Raw genomic sequence first — 5,342 nt, forward strand, 5'->3', positions numbered from 1 at the left:
GTGTGCTGGTGTGGTGGGTCACCCCTGGGCGTTGCACAGCTGTGTGTGCATGCACTGGGCACTGCACTTGTGCCAGGTGTGTGTGTGAGTGCACACCTGGGCGTTGCACAGCTGTGTGTGCATGCGCTGGGCACTGCACGTGTGCCAGGTGTGTGTGTGTGTGCACAGGGCGTTGCACAGCTATGCGTGCATGCGCTGGGCACTGCACGTGTGCCAGGTGTGTGTGTGTGTGTGAGTGCGAACGTGGACGTTGCACAGGTGGAGTGCACGCCTGGGCGTTGCACAGCTGTGTGTGCATGCACTGGGCACTGCACGTGTGCCAGGTGTGGGACACACACATTCACACGTGCCCACTTGGACACCCGCGTGTGTGCAAGCGGCAGTGTGTGTGTAGGGGTCTGTGCGTGTGCAAGGGGCCGTGTGTGTACGTGACAGGGCTCACACACACTGTGCGGGGCTGCGGCTGTGAGTGGCCGTGGTGGTTCCGGGTGCAGGGTCAGTGCTGCCATGTCCATCTGTCTGTCCACCCTGCTCCTGGATAGCAGCACTCCACACCGGGCCCTGCCCTGGTGCCCCGGTTTTTGGAAGCAGGTGCCAGCTCCTGTGCGTGGGAATGCGGCACTCCCGGGCCACTCCAGGGGTCAGGTGGAACGTTCCAGATAAGGATGAAAGTGCCGACGGTGGAGTGGGGTCACAGTTGCTGCTGGCTGCCTGCCCTGCGTGCCCTGCCCACTGGCTGCCAAGTTGGCAGGAGAAGGTGCTGCTGGTGCTGGGAACACCAAAGTGGGGAAAGTTAGCACAGTGTGGGAGAGGGAGGAGGAAGAGAAGGGTGGGGAGGTGGGACTGCAATGGGGACAAGGACAGCCATGGCTCGAGGCAGCTTTACTGAGCAAGGGGCACGGGGTACCCCTCGGGCAGCTGTCTGGTGCTGTGAGTGCTGGGGGGGATTTGGGCTGCCCCAGTGAACCCAGCCTGCCCCAGGCCATGAGAAGCAGGAGTGTAGGCCACCCCCCACCCACTGCTCTTTTCCATATGATAAAGAGAAGGAATTCAGGCATCAGAACAAGCTGCTGAGAGAAGTGTGGAGTTCCTGGAAGTGTTCAAAAATCATGTAGATGTGGCACTTGGAGACATGATTTAGTGGTGGAGTGCTGGAGTGCTTGGCAGTGCTGGAGAAACAGCTGGATTTGACCTTAGAGAGCTTTTTCAACCTAAATGGTTCTATAATTCTATGATTCTATAATTTTTTGGGATCTCCGTGTAGCTGAATGCCACACTGATGGCTTTGAGTATGACTGCTTTGGTTCTCTGATCTTGGGGGTTTGTAACCGCTTGCTGGATCCTGGCTGGCCCTGGGAGAGGAGGAAATGAACTGAGAACAAGGGCAAGGGTGAAGGTGTCTGGGTATGGGAGCAGGAATCAGCAGCATTGGTGTTAAAATGAGGCCTGTACAAACAGAGAGTGGCACTCGTGACTGCACTGCCGGGACCCCCTGAGCTGGGAGACTCCGCTCTCCACCTTGGTGCCTTTGATCCTGGCGATGGCCAAAGCTGAGCTCTGGCTCCCCGGGGCACCTGGAGCGAGTCACAGCTGTGGGTCTGGCCCCGGATGGGGTGCTTGCAGTCGAAGTTGTGTCTAGCCTGTGCCCAGATCCCATCTCCCACTGGGCTGCACTGGGAGAGGCCCAGATCCACTGCCCATATTCAGAGCTACAGCTGGGAGCTGTGTTCCTGCCCTCCCCCACCTGGTTCCACAAACACCAGAGGAACTGAAGCTGCCTGCCATGGGTGACTGAGCAGCCACCAGACCACAGCAAAGCTTCCCTGCTCACGCTCGCATCCTTAGCAGCATGCAGCAAAGCTCGTTACAGTGCTCGGAGGCAGGAAGGAGCTGCCTGGCTCAGAGTTGTTGTCCCTCAGCAGAGCCACACGAGTGTTTTGAGATGTGGATAATGCAGGTTGGCCAGGCATAGGGATGGCACGTGTGTTCCCTCCAAGCATGGCCTGGCTGAGGGCTCGTCCTCTCCTTGTTTTGCCTTCCTCCATCGTGTGTCACCCTTCTGCATGGCACCCTGTGGTGGCCGCCTTGGCAATGGTGTGGTCTTACCCAGCATCTGCGTCATCACAGGGCCCCTGGCCGTGTCTCAGGTGATGACAGCAGCCAGCTGAGTAGTCACAGGTAACTATGGGCCTGGGGAGGATCTGGGACAGTCATTGCCTGCGGTGACACGCTGGAGCCTCATGTCAGCCTGGGCTGAGCCACCTGTCCACACCCCTGCTCAAGCCTGGGTTTGATCCTCCCCAATTACAGCTGCCTCAATTCTCCCTGTGACCTTCCCTGTTGCCTCACGCAGTGCCTCTCCGTGCCTGCCTTTGAAGGAAGCTGAGCCATTAGATCAAAACAAAAATCTTGCCAAAGAAAGTATTTGCAGGCTCCTCATGGCTCCTAAGAAGACAGGAGATGTTGCAATGAGGTGCAGTGGCATCGCAGTGACTCAGCTCCCTCTCACACCGAAGGCTGTGAGTGTGCAGGAGACTCAGCAGGAACATGGGAGAAACCCAGAAAAAGGCAGGATCAGGCAGTGAGGAATCAAGCAGTGGGGATCAGGCAGTGGGGAAGCACTTGCCTGGGGCATGTCCCTCTCTGAGCTCTCACATCAGCCCCTGGAAGGAAGAAGCAGCCCCTGTGCCAAACTTGCCAACCCTGCTCCTGCTGCTGGCATCTGTGTCCCTGAGATCATGGCTCAAGCTGTTCTCCACCACCTTTCCTTGTTGGCTGTTGTCACTCCCATCTCCCATGGGGTTATTCCCGCGGGGCAGCCACAGGGGCCATCCTGTCAGCAGCAGTAGGGATGTCCATCTGGACTGCTTCAGATCACCTGGGTTCAGAAACCCCAGCCCTGCTCACCCCATACATGGTTTCAGGGTTTAACCTGTTTTAAAGGTGCTGGCTGGCTCAGGAAACCATCTTATCTCTGTCCATCAAGGACATCAAGGACCTCCCCTTGCCCATCCAAACAACACCCAGAATGCAGGACAGGTTGGCAGGGGCACTGTGGGGGAGGTGTGCCGGTGAGTCCCCAGGGCAGCCATGCCAGCGTGGGCCTGGCGAAGGGTGCTCTGGCTCCTCATCTCTCAGCTGGCAGCCAAATGCAGACATTTGGAAAAGGAATTTGGCTAAGTAATTCCTCTTTCAGTTCCTCTGCTCTCCCCACAGCCCTGGTACCCTGGACCCTATCCAGGCAAGGATTTTGTCTGGGATTCACTACTGCTGTCCTTGTGCAACCACATCTGCATTGCTCCTTGCCCTCCATCCCAGCCTCTTGCTGCTCCCTGCGATGGAGGAAGGAGCATGAGCAGGGCACACACCCCATGATGCCCAGTGGCACCTTCCTCCAGAGCAGCCAGTGGCCCAGGGACATGCAGCGAGGGCTTCCCTGGACATCACATCCCGTGAGCCGTGGGAAGGGACAGACACACCGACTTCTGCTGAGAGCATTTTCCATCTTGTCCTCATTTCTTCCCATCCTTAACTTGCTGCAGTGCTGCATGGTGCTGCCCTGGGACTGGCATTTTTTACCCTAGACTGTTATTGCCTGTTGCAGTGAAAGCTCCTCTGGACTCAGGCCCAGAGGGAAGCCAAAGCACAGGGGTTGAATTAAAACCTTTGGACCAGTTGAGATACATGAAGTCACAGCAAAGTGAAATAGAAATATAGATATTTAACTTTTAGTAGAAATATATGCTAAGTGCCTTAAACATTAAAAAGATGTAGCAGAGACCTTAAAACACAGTTTTTACTACAGCAGTGTTGCCTTTTCACAGAATTTCTTTACTTTAGACAAAACATAGATAGAACTGTACTGTTCACATTTTTTAGAGTGTTCACATAAACAATAAGAGCTGATAGAAACTGTATCAGCTGAAACTGCAAATCTGTGTAATACCTATGTACACTTGTGTAAGATTTACAACTGTTAAAATTAGACCAGGATAGGTTAAGAAAAGAAAAACTAGAATCGTGTGTTAATCTTATTGGTCAATTAACAAATGCAATCCATACTTCTGTAAGAAAAAACTTATAGAGAAACTAGAGCTAGAAGAAGCAGCTGTTTTCTGCCTGCTGTTTGCTGTTGCTGCTTGGCCTTATCATGTAACCCCCTTGAACTCTGCCTTCAAGAAAGCTGTGAGACTATGAAATAAAGAACTCAGCAGAACAGCAGCCTCCTCTGCTCTCTTACCCTGGTCCAGGAAGGAAGGGTATCCCATCAAAAGCCCAACAATTGTCCAGGAGTAAAATGCCAGGATGGTGGTTCTGATTAAAGTGGGTGAGTGGATCCAACAACTTCTCTTGTTCCCCCCAGACTTGCCAAGGACCAGATCTCTTGGGCTTCTTTTCCCCAGGGTGGATTCCCTCTTCCCTTTCACCCCAAGGCATGCCAGCTCGCAGGCCCCCAATCTTGGCTGCCACGTTGGAGTCTCCTGGTGTATCACTTTGCCCTTTAAGTGCTGGGGAGATGCACAGTGAAACAGACTCCCCTCGCAGTGCTCAGACACAGGAAAATCTCCATGGGCCAGGAAGGATGACATGTGAAGAAGCTTTCCAGAATACCTGCTGCTCTTCCCAATCCCTGCTCTCCTCAAGTGTGATTTCCCTGGCACTGCTCTGCAGGGAGCTGGCACAGTCTCTGCCCACACCAACCTCCAGCAAAGTGTCCCCAGAGTGTCCCTGCTCTGTCCCTATGTCTCTGCTGGGGGTTACAGAGCTCCGTGCCCTTGACAGACCTTGGAGGAGACGTGGCTGGGAACTTCAGCTACCATTGCTCCTCTGTGCCTGGGTGAGCCTCCCGCTGTGGTGGGAGCTGGGGAGGCAGCATGGCCTGGGACACATGGGCAGGCTCTGCCTGCACTGCCCAAAGGCAGCCTGGTTGTCCCCTCAGCCCAGAGAGGCAGCTGGTGTCCCCAGGGCCACTTCCCACGGGTGTGCCAACAGCCAGGACCTCTTACAGCTGCTGGATTGGACCTGGCAATTTGGAGCTGAAAGGGTTCCAAGGCCTCTCCCAGGACTCTAGCATGGCTTCTCAAGAGCCATCACTTCAGGATCCAAGCGGTGTGTAAATGAAAAGGAACAGCCTCATTTCATTAAGAGGTTGAAGAACCGGCAGCTTTGGGCATTCTGTCAAGCTCAAAGATCTCTGCCAGCACCTAAATCTGGTAAGTCACATGTTTGGGCTGCTGGCAGTGTGCTGGGAAGCCAAGGGTGAGATAAGGGAGACATAACTGAGCTGGCACCAAGAAAACTCCTGCAGGGGGGAGATAGGGATCTTTCTGTTGCCATCCCAG

Source organism: Corvus brachyrhynchos, unplaced genomic scaffold (assembly GCF_000691975.1).
Source record: "Corvus brachyrhynchos isolate BGI_N302 unplaced genomic scaffold, ASM69197v1 scaffold369, whole genome shotgun sequence".
NCBI classification, from domain to species: domain Eukaryota; kingdom Metazoa; phylum Chordata; class Aves; order Passeriformes; family Corvidae; genus Corvus; species Corvus brachyrhynchos.